We start from the raw sequence: 13,879 nt of genomic DNA, 5'->3' as shown, positions 1-13,879 counted from the left end.
ACAGGTGTGAGGAACTTCAGTAGGGCTAGCTGTGAGGCTTCCCCGACTCTGGCGGTTGTTGGTTGAAAGGTACCAGAGGCCAACAGGTGCAGCCCAGTCAGCAGCTTTGTCTGCAGAGGGATGTTGGTTGTTCGCTGTGTTGGTACCGTCAGCCTGTGGGAAATGATGGTCAGGATGCGGAGGATGGTTGTCCTTTTGAGCCTGTAGTGAGTAATAACATCCTCTGGTGTTAAGTCTGTGAGGCTGGTGCATTTTCTGAAGGTCCGCTGTATTTGTCTGCGCTGCCTCTGTGGTAATCCGGTGGGGACCGGGGGGTGGCAGGCCTGGTGGTGGTAGCGGTGGGTGTTGTGGTCCTCTTGGGTGTCCGAGCTGCATGATCAGTAACTCCATGGCATCTGTTGTTCTTCAGGTGTGGCTCTGGGCTGGGCTCCCTTTTATGGTGCAGGTTGTCGTCCGACTTAACACCAGGTAAGAGCAGGTGTTAAATCCCTGCTGCTAACGCACCTTATCGCATGTTTTGGGATCTTATCGCTGATCTGGCTGGTTGTTGAGAATGTTGCGAAGTGGTGTTGTCGCGGCTTTTTGCACTGGAACGCCTACTCTGCATCTCATTAGCGTTAGTTGCCGGTGTCATCTGTGGCGATGATTTTTGCTGCTGCTATTGCAGGAAAACTGGTGATATTAGCTGTTAGCACCAGATTGGGAATAGGGCGCTATATTTATCACCACTTTGGCTGCGATAAAATGCCAATAACTCGGCGATTAGTCCTTGAGAATATGCCCCTTAAAGTGCTAGTAAAAATTGTTGCATCAAGATGCAATACTTAAATAGCCCAATTCAAGACCATTTGCACTCCTTCTAATTTGCATACATCAATAATACAATACATCAATTTATTCCATCAACCTAGTAGAAGGAAATGAAGTGTATTAAGCAATTATTGCCCCTCGATGGGGCTTTTAAGCAACATGCAAACATTCCAATTACCCCCTACTGAATAAAGTGCTTGCATAGTGCTTCTAAAACACTGGAGCAGAGATAAAATTGATCTTGAGAAGATACAGAATCAGTACTACACTGGGTTGCTTCCAAGAGATTAAAATGATTTCCAGATGCCTATAAAGTTTGTAACATTCCAAGCTCGTCTCGCATACACTTCTTCAAAAGCTTTCGTCCTTAATGTTTTCTCATGCCAGTCCTGCAAGGTTGGAACATTCGACATTCTCCAATATGGGAGCACAAAAGAGCGTGCTACCTACCATTAAGGCGATAGAAATACAATATTGCCCATGGTTATTCACTTTCAACTCCCATTGGAAATGCCAAATAACGCTAAACTCACTACCGATTTAGTTCTAAATTGCACACCTTTTATAACGACTGACAAAAATCCTCCGAAATTGTTTTTGGGCATGCATAGAATATGTGAAGCCAGTTACCTGTTCCATCTCATTGACAACGAAAACAATGGTCAGCGACTGATGGTAATATTTCATGCAAAGTTTGTGAAGTATAGTATGATAGGAGAGGTGTGGCACAGTGGCCAGAGCGGCTGACTCCGGAGTACGGGGTTCATGGTTCGATCGCCGGTGGCAGCTCAGCTCAGCATTGCATGACTCAGGACAACAGCTCCCTATATCTCCTCGACAGCCCCTAGTGACTTAAGGGGTGACACGTTTGCACTTTGCAAACAGGAATTATTATTATCCATTGGGACAGAAAGGACATCCTTTTATAGTTCGCCGCCCTGAGGGATTTGTGCCCCATCTCCAAAATAAGCTGCCAATCTCCCTCCGATAGCCTGCAATTAATTTTCTGAAAAATTGTTTCCAAAAATTTGGTCATTAGATCTTGAGCCAAGTGCTTCCGCAAAACCCTATAGCAACTGCTGAATCCTGTCAGCTTGCTCTTAAGTAGGGATCAAGCAAATTTCTGAGCTTCTGCGCTAATTTCCACAGTGCTGGCTTTTAAGAAACTATCAATTTTATTATTTACAGTATTTATATAGTGCTGACTGTCACCACAAATGGTATCCTGGCACTACCATACAAGAAGATATCTTGAGGAGTGTGCACATGCACTTTGGGATGGGTCTTCAGGGCCTTTCTGAATTGTAGCAACTTCGATGATGCCCTCAGTGAGTGCAGAAGCTCATTCCATATCTAAGCTGCTTTTACTGAGAATGCCCGGCTCCATTGTCTTGATCTTTTGTACGTGTGGGTGCAGATAAGGTTTGCAGTGATTGATTAGAGAGATCTTTGAGGATTATATCTTTTGAATCTACGTTGCAGTGGCACAGAGTCATGCCCTGGTAGAGCCTTGGAAACAATAAACTTGGCCTTGAACGTAATCCTCTGCTTCAGAGGAAGCCATTATATTTTCTTCAGGGGATCACTGGCCTTGCTGGAAAGATTCAATATTATCCTCAAGGTCTGCTATACTAGATTCCACCTCATTTAGTCTAACTGGCAGATGTAGCATATTTGTTAGTCTATTGTAGAGAGCCCCAATCTCTTGTACATGTGAAAGCTTTAACTCCTGTATCTCGAGTAATATAGCGTCAAATACCAGACAGAGTCAGGATAGCTATGCCCCTGCTGGTAATCCCCCCCCCACTTGTTCAACACTGGATTGATTAAGCTTAGGCAAGTTACCTCTGGGACCTTGTTTCAGTGCTCTGAAACTAGGCCAGTATCTGGTGATGCCAATGCCTGCTGAGAGGGGATCGGAGTCTTCTCCATACCTGCCACAGATACTGTTTATACTCCTGCCGCTAGAATTTGCACTACATCTTCCATTGTGAACTCCGACAGTGCCATTATTCGACGGGATCTTAGTAGCGGGCCGCAGTAGGTATGGAGTGTGGGCCAAAGATCTTGATGAATGTGTGACTACAGGTCCGGCCCTCTCACAGGATTCATGGTGCTCGCGCTGATAATCTCGGTGACTTGAGCAACCTGAGTAAAACCTCCTCTCTTAATTAACATACCTTAGCGCGTGCGACACAGATTGGTCTAACAAGCTACACTTGACCACCACTATTTTACCATACACATAGGTCCTGAAGAAAGCCAGCACACCTTTTAATCTGGCTGAAACATGTAGAACTCATAGGATATAGGAGATATTACCTAACCTCCACATATATCCGCTGTTTTCTTTTAATACTGCAAGGGCCCATGATTAAATTTCCCCAACTGCTCTGGACCCATTGGACAGTTGTTAATCTACACTCATTCACTCCACTGTACTCTCACTCCACAAAACCCGCCCGCTGTAGTCAGGCATTGAAGCACACCCGAGGTGCACTCTGCACCTTGGGTGGGACCCAATGATGTGGCATGCCACCAACTAGGCTGGTGGGTGAGGGTCTTCATAAAAAACAATTTGCTTATCTCCTAGACATGAAAATCTAGTTTTTACCCTTTAGCTAGTTCTCATTGATATTTACTTATGAACCAGGGGAAGTGAACTAGTCCTCATTTTCCTCCCTCCCTCTCTTGCTTGATTATATTATTTTTGTGCCATTTTTTTACCCAGACAGATTTTTGCTTGCTTCATAGATAAGGGGTTTTCTTTAGGTCTTATTATACTTGTCACATTATTTGTCATATGCCCTGCTTGCTCCCCCTTATTGAAATCCACTGGCACTGTTCCTATGGAGATTGGCTAGAGGCATTGGATTTCAGCGCCATAGAAACATCTAGCCCTTTAGGTTCTGCTTCCTTCTCGCTGCCACTATGATTCCTTGCTTGACTAGCATTCAATAGTACCACGGTCAGCTGTTGACTTTTGTGAGCCGCCGCTGACTTGACCTGCAGTGCGTGCCTTTTTACTCTCTGGGAGGGTGCTGCTCGACATGCTGGAGGCGCTAGAGGCAGCTTAAAACGCTGCTGGAACATTCCTTATCTGATTTCTTTTTGTCCTCCTTTCTTTTATTTGCAGGGATTTGCTTTCAGTGCACATGAGATAAAATACATTTTACTCTCTATCCTGTGGAATTAATTCCCTAAGTCATTGAGAAATAATACACCAGAAAAAGAGACATAACAACTGAAATTCTTTCGAAAGGAATCCTTTTTTACATTATTTTACTTATGCAAATAGCATTTCTGATGCAAATTAATTTCATAAGTGATTCCCTCTATGCTTCTTCCATAGAGGTGCATCAGGCCCCATTGTTATTCTTACCGCATTGCACACAGGTCCTCTTGACGCTTTCTGGGTTACCCCATTAGTCTGTAATGGCTCTATTCTGTGAAGGCAAAGCATTTAGATTTTTCTTAAGCAATGTAAAGGAAATACTAATTACCAAAGGTTAATCATAGTACTGGTGCTACATTTCTCATTGAGCTTTACTAATGTATGCGTACAATTCGTTAATATGAAAAACACTAATACCTATGGACAGTCAAAATCTCCAGAGCATACACATTCCTTAATTTGCCACAGATGCTCTATTTCCTTAGAGGATTAGTAAAATTGTAAACTTTCTAGCAGATTCTACAAGCTGCGGACTTTATTTTGCAGATTTCTAGACAATTTTGAAAATCTTCAGGAAGGAATGACAAATGACTGACAATAAAGAGGCCCTAGCAACCATTGCCAGAGGTTAGAAACACGAACCAGCAGCACACAAAGAAGTACTGAATGAAATGCTGTAATGGCATCTTAAGTAACTAGTGAGATACCCGCTGTATTATTTCTTTTCGACTCAACGCTTAAGAAGCACAAACTAGTTTAGTATAGTTTATGCGGTATTATTTATTTATACCTTTTTTTTAAATTTACTTTGTCAAATTCTTTTTTTAAATTCATTAATATCTGATACCAGATACTGTCACAAACAATTACAATACAATTAACATCACAATTCAACATACATATTTACAAACACATTTATATACATTCAGTAAATCGAATTCAATTGTCTTTTCGGCAGACATTCATTAAGGTAAGAGTTATTTGATAACATTAGTGACAATGCCATGCAGCATTAACCTGAACAGTCCGTTACTTTTGAACCAATATCAGTAAATCAAAAATACATGAAAACAAAATCTATTTAAATTTTCAAAAAAAATCAAATAACAAGAATTATTTGTTGAAGACCACAAGTTAATTTCTTGGTCAAGTGGACACTCTAGGTATATTTTTTGAAATGCCGACGCGTTTCAAACCCTGTCACTTCAATTATTGGGTTCTCATCAGGGCTCTTTCCTTTTTAGTTGTCTGGCTTCCAGCTTTTGCCAGTCCGAGGGCTCTCTCAGTTAAAAAACGGTTCAACCTTCGCGCTTCCTTCCTGTGTCCTCTGATTAGTGTGGACACTTTTGAGTACTTGTCTTTTGTTTTTCTGAATTATCGGCGGTTTATAGCGACTTTTTGCCACCACCTTCTTTCTAGAAGAGTGAACACCTCGTCTATCGTCTTTCCACTTTTAGACTGGAATTACTTTCTCACGCCCGTCAAGGCCATCTTTCAAGCTTGCCTGTTCGATTCTTGCTCCGAATTCAACTGGATCGAGCGTTAGGCGTAATGGCATCTCAGCAGATTGGCTAGCTGAGCTTAAGAGTTGACACTTCCATAATTATTCTGTATTATGAAGTTACCCTACCTCATATATCCAATCGCCAGTGGAGACTCACTCCTAGCTTAACATTAATTAAGGAAGCAATAGGTTGTAGTTTCTCTCTCCAGATGAATAGTTTTGTTAGTAAACTTGTAACATTATTAGATTTAGCCCAAATCTTGTTGGCAGGAAACTAAAATTAGGTGCCTCTTATGGGCAAGAGTGCTAGCAACTAACCCAATATCAAGCTTAACCACCATGGTCTGCTGATTAGCTTATTATGATCACTTTTTCGTTTATTTTGTTTTTACTATACATCTATTGTCGTAATTTTGTAATTGATTGATTTAAATACAATAAATTAACTATCTACCTACTACATACACTCAAACAATAATCCTTTTTCAACGTCTATTCATTTTTTTTACTAAACTTCAAAATAATCTCAATACAAGTTCTGTTCCACATGAAAAAAGGCAAGCGGTTTCTTTCAATGCAAACAAATGCGCCTATTAGTTTAGTGTATATTAGTAACATCTAAAACATCAGTAAATGCACTGCTTGCTAAATGCATACACTATGCTTTTAATTCAAGGTGCTGCTTCAATATCAGTATAGAAAAACATGTCCTTCATAAAGAATTCACAATATTTTATCACCTACCTTTGCACATGCATACCAGGTAGAAATATTCTTCTTTCAGGCATAAAACTGTCAACATATCCTTGGGCAGCCCACATTGAAAACTTTAACCATTTACAGAGCTCCCACTAAAATGTGTACCAGCCGTGATACTTTGTAAGACCCAAAAGGCAACTAATTTAAACGTTGAAACCTCTAGACATCCTTCTCTCTGTGAAAGATTAAACATGACAATCCCTTCAACCTCTTTATTAAAAACCCATGTTGAAATAATTTTCTCTTCCTTGTTCAGTAACACTGCTGCTTTTTCCAAAGCAAAAGAAGTAAACGCTCTTTTTTCTTTGCTGTCTTTTGTTTTTAATAGTATGCATGACACATGCTAGAGCGGAAATCTCTCATGAATTTCCACAATACTGTCACCTTTCCACTTAGTTAATCTGGAAGTTCGGCGCCTTTTTCGGCAAATGCATTTTGCCACGGAATGGAGCTTTACACGTTTGATGTTTAGATAATAGAGTTGATGAAGTTTTAAAAATGTTATTCTCACGTTTAGTAGATATGTCAGTATTTTCTTCTTTTATTCAAATTAATGGCAAATCGATTACAGAAATGATAAGCATAAATAATACACCCAAAATAATACAAAAAAATAAACATCTGATATTAAAACAAAAACACTGGCTTCCACCATAAAAGGCAAGAACTTTTTATTTTGTTATTTTTTTTTGTCCTCATAAATGCCACCAGAAATTGTCAACTCTAGATGGGCTTTTCTCCTGGCCACTAACACGGGCTAACTGTTCCCGCCCTGGATCCCGTGGATAGCCAACGGAGATCACCCAGAGGTAGGTCGTTTCCTTAGCCCACTCCCGTTCATGATGTATCAAGACCTTTGGGAGGACAGGACCACAAAACCTCTGGTATAATCATTGGACATTTTGTGTACCTTGTCCGTTATCTCTCAGACCATGCAATTAGTTGGGACCAGATTTTAACAGCACTTTCTCCTCCACACAATAGGTCTAAACGACTAACAGCCATAATATTCTTAAGACAGTTTGCAAATCGAGGAGGACTTACAGATTTCCACTCCCTGCAGATCTCCCTTCTAGCTATAACAATGACATAGAAGATAAACTGTGAAATGCTGTTACTAACATCATAGTCCAGGAGGAGGCCAAAAAATATCAATCTGGGGGAACAAATGATTGGTATGGATAGAACCTCTTCTAGGATCCCACAGACCTGAACCCAGTAGCTGATGATTTCAGGGCAGTCAACAAACATATGTCTATCATCTGCACCTGGTGACCTGCATCTTAAGCAGACATATTCTTCTGCCGAGATCCTTGACAATATCGCAGGAGTCCAGTAAACCCTATATGCTGTGAATAAATGGTTCCTTCTAAGGTTGGATGGTTTTATAATTTTCTGGGAGATTGTGAATGAATCTATCCAGACCTTCAGCATCTCTTCGGAGTCTTGAGTTACGAAGTTAACCCAAAGCTTGATGATTTCAGCTCCTAGTTCGTCTTTCGCCCCCACCAATGCATTGTACCAAAGTGATACCTCTCCTTTCCTTCCTGTCCCCCTACTGATAAGTTCCAAAATCGGAATCTCGTCCTCGTTAGCCCAACACTGGCTACCCCACCAGGAAGACAACTGGTAGAATTTAAACCTAGAAATGGACCCCCGTTAAATTTAAAAAATATTCCCAACTTAGTAGTTTGGAATCATTACACAGGTCCCCCCACTTGGTTAATCCTGCAGCTCTCAAGGGAAGAGCCAGCCGATCTAGTAGGCAGTCTGGTGTACCTGGAGAGTCCCATATGGGGGCTTGCGAATGATAGTAGGGTATGTCCAAGATTCTACGGATTGCCTTCCAGATGTTAAGTGCTGTCCTAAGAAGCTTCAGGCGAACCTTCTTAAAAAACTTCTGGTCCCCGAATTTATAAAGAAAAAACTCAAGACCTTGTGGCAAGTCTGATAACATGGCCTGGAAAAGTCTTCCGTGTGAGGAAGAATCTAGTTTGTTTGCCAGAAGTCTAAAATTCTAAAATTGAAAAGCATAACAATAAAAAAGTAAATCGGGCAGAGCCAATCCGCCCAGTTCCAGCCCCTTTCTTAATTTCCGCCAGGCAATTCTAGGGGACTTGGTCGCCCAAATAAACGAACCAATCCTTCCTTGAAGGTTAGAAATATCTTTTTTATTAAAGTATAAGGGTATGGAGTTAAATAAGAAGGTAACTTTTGGCAAAATTATCATCTTGACTAGATTGACTCTGCCATAGATGTTAAGAGGCAAAGTATTCCATCTAGTCAAGAGCTTCCTTATATTCCTAACCACCTTCTGCCAACTGGTTTTAGTGACATTATCTAGATTATGAGTAAGCTGAATTCCCAGGTATCTGATTTTTAATTTGGCTTCCGGTATCGGGGCCAGGTTGTTCCAGCTCATTATGTCTGTCTTATCCTTATTGATCCTGTATCCCGAGACCGTGCCAAAGTCCTCAGCCAATTCAAATAACCTAGGAATAGCCTGCTCAGGATTAGATGTGTAAAGAAGCAGGTCGTCAGCATAAAGTGCTGTCTTAAGAACCAGTTCTCCAATTTTAAAAGGTAAGATCACTGGGTCAGATCTCAAGGAGCAAACAAAGGGCTCAATATAGATGTCGAAAAGGAGAGGGGACAGGGGACATTCCTGCCTCGTTCCCCTCGAGATATCCAGCCAATCGGTCAGGCTACCATTGACTAATACCTTGGCTCGGGGGCCCCTATACAACATCTCAATCCCTCTAATAAATATATCTGGAAATCCAAACTTTGCCATGGTTTTCCATAAAAAAAGCCAATTAACCCGGTCGAATGCTTTTGCAGCATCAATCGCCACAATGGCCAACGGCAGTCCCCTCTCCACTGCCATATCCATTGCTCCTACAACCTGAAAAGTAAGTTCGTTTAGTTGACGCCCAGGTATAAACCCCCGCTGATCAGGGTGAATGATGGACTTAATTATTTTTGCCAGTCTAGACGTTAGGATACCTGTTAGAGAAAATGAGAAAATAGTTAAGTGGTATTAACTTAGGCACATAGTTATCAGTTGTATATAATTAGCTGTATATAATTAGCAAAACACGGATGGAGGGGCTGGTACACTCTCTTTTCCTTCCTTCCTTCTTTTTTTTTTTTTTAAATCATATGAATAAACAAAGAAATAAGTAAATGGGAAGGGAAAAGGGAGAAAGGGGGGAAAGGGAAAAAAAAGGGAAAAAAGGAGGAAATAAATAAATAAATAAATAAATAAAAAAGAAGCAGCATACGGGTGGTTTAGGGACATAAATAGTTACGGTTAAAATATATAGAGCACGGGAAAAGTTAAAGTTTTCAGGTAGGTGTGGTGTCTTAAAGGCGGCGGGGGGCTCTCTAGGGCATGGATACGCCGAACAAGAGCAAGGAGGGAGGGTTCCTCGGGGGGTGGGGTGGGAGGGGTTTCAGGGGGGAGGCGGTAAAATATTTAAAAATGTCCTCAGATGCCAGAAGTTTTTATTTTGATGGGTTAGAAAATCAATGCAGATTACAACGAGCTATAGCTACACTAGATGACTGGTTTCGCTATGGCTGCTAGTAATATAATATTATCCTGGAATCTAAATGGGATAGGGAATCGGAAGAAACAGCTAAGAGTTTGTGAATTCTTAAAAAATACGGAAGCGCATATATATCTCTTACAAGAAACCCACCTTGAAGCAGAAGCATGTGGTCAAGTTTTTTCTAAACTTAGGTGGGTTCAGGAAATTCTGTGTTCTAAGCAGAAGGGTTCCACAAGAGGAGTAGCCATTATTGTGCGGGCAAATAAGGGTATCAGGGTGCAAAGTTGGGGAACTGATCAGTCTGGGCGATGGCTGGTGGCAATCCTCTCCATTGGCAGTTTCACCTTCTTATGTGCTGTATACTATGGTCCCAATGAAGATAATCCCGGGTTTCTTCAAAAACTAGAAGAATATATGATACAATACACAGCTCCAGTCATTTTGGGGGGCGACTTTAACCTCATATTAGATCTGCTTCTGGACCGTACTTCTAAGGAAAAATATAATTCCCCTAACAAATCCTTGCTAGCCCTGAAAAATATTATGAAAAACTTTAACCTACAGGATGTTTGGAGAGTTAAGCAAGGGAATCTTAGGGAATACTCTTTCTACAGTAAGAAATATAAACAATACTCTAGAATTGATTTCTTTCTTTTAGACCAAGCTTTTTTGTCAGATATTGTCTCAGTATCCTACATTCCTGTAGGTCTGTCTGATCATTCGGTTGTGGAGCTGAAAATTAATCTAAAAATTCATCCCCTTATTACATAGATGGACTTTGGACAGAACGATTCTTTTAGATGATGAAATTAAAAGTAAAATTAAGGGAAACCTACTGGAATTCTTCTTATTTAACGCGAGTACAGCTCCAGAACCAATAGTTTGGGATTCGCTTAAGGCCTACTTAAGGGGTGTTCTTGGGTCGCACATGGCTTTAAAGAGAAAACTTATGAAAGAAAAAGATAGATTTGACCTTGAATTGATTAAAACAAAAGAACAACAACTACAGTTAGCGGTATTGGAAGATAGGGATAGGATCCCACAACTCGAAAAAGAGCTGTTTGAGTTACAGATAGGCTTTAAGGCACGTGCTGATAAAATAAACAAGGATAGGTGGGAAGTGAGTAAACTCCGAAACTTTGAATATGGAGAGAAGTGTGGCTCTCCCCTCGCTTGGAAAGTTAGAACGGAGCGGAGTAGGAATAATATTAGTACACTAATTCAGCGGGGTTCAGGTATGCCCTTAATAGAAGATGCCGAGATCAGGAGAGAGGCCAGAGGGTTTATGGAAGAACTATACCAGGAGCAGAATAGTCTGGGGGAGGACGAGCTAGAACGTTGGTGGGCCATGAGGGAGTTACCTCAGTTGAGTGAATCGGATAAAGAATACTTAGTTACAGAGATTACTGAGGGAGAGGTACGGGCCCAACCGAAAAAGATGGCTAGGAACAAGGCTCCGGGTCCGGATGGATTGCCGACGGAGATGTATAAGGATAACGTGGAAGAAATCCTAGCCCCATTATTGTCACTATTTAACAAAATCTTCATAAAAGGGGAGGGCACCCCCGCTTTTTAGTCAGAAGCAACTATCACCCTGATAGCAAAGCCTAATAAAGACCCCAAAAATATAGAATCGTATAGGCCCATTTAACTTCTTAATTCGGATTTATAAAAGGCAAGAACTGCATCAAATCCAAATTAAAGAAACACTAACTAATAAAAAACAATTTTTAAAGCAAACTAGCCACTAAAAACATACAATTAATTAAAAATGTAATATAAAAGGAGTGCTAGTGCGGAAATATCTCATACATTTCCACAAATGTTATCACCTTACAATTTACTTAGAGAACCTGGAAGTTTTGTGCCTTTCTTGGCCAATGGATCTTTGTCACCGTTTTTGAATGGAGCATTTCATATCAAAATACATCAATATTTACATTTGATGTTCAGTAAATAAAGAAAGAGTAGTGAAGTTCTAAAAGTTTATTCTCTCATTTAGTATATTAGTTGGTAATGTTGTTTCTTTATTTAAATTAGAGGTAAATCGATTACACAAATAATAAGAGATAACTTTTGATAGAACAAGCATGGAAAAATGAAACCGTGTGTTCCATTCAGAGTATTATTCCTATTCTAAACTAAAGGACCTATCCTATCCTAACAAGAACCTGTAAAGAGTTCTTGCTTGTAAACAGTAAGTACAGTTCAGAGCAGACTCTGATAACTAGGAGGAACAACAAACTCCCCATAAAGGGTAGTTCTGAAGACCTAGCCGAGTTCTCTGGACAATTGCAGAAGCAACCCTCAAAAAGAGTGAGAAGTAAAGAATCACAGCAGTAGCTATGATCAGCATAAATCCAAAAATCACCTATCAAAACATAAGGAAATAAAGAAATCACAGTAAGCAATAGCTTATGGCAAACCGGGCTAGAACAGCAAAGTGCCAAGGGGCATGGCAGGGTAGGGATACATGGAAAGAGTCTAAAACTCTCTAGCTAGTAACACATATTATATAGAAAGCAGCTAATCATGTTGCAAAAACAGGTAAATGTTAACTTCATTGGCCGAAGGCAACATGTCTTCTAATAGTTCCATCATCCTATCCCACGATTCCTGCATAAAATGTCCACACCAACATAAAATTAGTTAGAAACGACTAAAACCTATTACAAAAAGTTCCATCTATCAAGGTTCTCAGAAGATCATTTTGCAAACCTACTCTGTTAGCTGTCTGGTTTCTCACTGTGTAACAATGAGCTACTGGTATGCCCTGGTTGAATCACTAAATGTAAGCTACAGCAAGCACCTTATTTTCATGAATACACGTTAAGAAATATATTTGATACAATAAACAAGCAAACATAGAGAAAAATAATTAGAATGACCAGCCCCAACAAGACAAATTAAGACATAAGCTCCAAACCTCAACTAATGATGTCACACTATCATAAAAAAATTAAAAAGGTTTAGCTAAAGATGTGCAGGTTCATGCTCTGCCTGTGTAAAAAGAATCAATAAAAACAATTTAAATACAGAATTTAGCAGCTACAAAACCTATGAAGCCAAAAGAGAACAATTAAGCTGTATATAAGTAGAATCATTAACCCAAACGTGGAGACATTTCTTCATCTGAATTTAAACCATCCGGTACCAGGGTATCAAACTCAATAATATACTTGGATTCCAATTTCTGCAGTTCTAACACTCTGTTACTACATCAAATATTAGGACACACCATGCCAACAGGAAAAATTGCAATAGTCACTATTATGACAATGAGTGTCGGAAAGGTTGCGTGCCATTGGGTATTGTTTGTCATGGTTTTTGATAGCTCCATATGTTCTAGCACACTTTGTTTGACAGGATGGATGGTGCTGCCTACATACAAGTTTGGGCAGGAATGCATATGTCCATAGACACAAAAATCATGTGAGTAATTTAGTGATAGTAAATGGCCTGCTAGTATTGGGGATATTGAATGATATTGTGTTCTTGCTATTATTGCATGTCTTGCATTTTCTGCAGCAATAAGCCTACTTCCTTCGACAGGCTATTGTCAATACAATTCTCTCTTATCAGATTTTCACTTAATATGTCCCTTAGGGATCTGCTCCATCTGTAAGCTAATGCTCGAAGGGTTACCCAAATACTTTCTTAGAATCTCAAACATATCCAAAGCATACCAATGTTTTAAAATACTCCTAATCTGGGTACATCTGGTGTTATATGTAGTGATGAATATGATACTAGTTTCTGTTTGGTGGAATTTTCTGCTCAAATTTGGTCTCTAAGAGATTCAGTCTAGAGACAGATTTTATCCTGTTGATAGTCTGGTCTATGGTCTAATTTCTATAGCCCCTTTCTAAAAAGAGTGTAGTCATAATCTTACATTCTATCTCAAAGGATCCTCAAAACTGCAGTATGTATCATTTACCATAAGGTATGCTGTATATTAAATTGGATAGATGAGCACTAAAGGCATGCAGTAAACTGTTATGTGCTTATGTGATTCCGGTAGGCCTATGGGAAACACTTTAGTTTATCTCCAATTACCTTGAAGCCCTGAGTACAGCC

This window comes from Lissotriton helveticus, chromosome 8 (assembly GCF_964261635.1).
Source record: "Lissotriton helveticus chromosome 8, aLisHel1.1, whole genome shotgun sequence".
In the NCBI taxonomy this organism is placed as follows: Eukaryota; Metazoa; Chordata; class Amphibia; order Caudata; family Salamandridae; genus Lissotriton; species Lissotriton helveticus.
The sequence above is the reverse complement of the archived record's forward strand: the minus strand, read 5'-3'. Positions refer to the sequence as shown.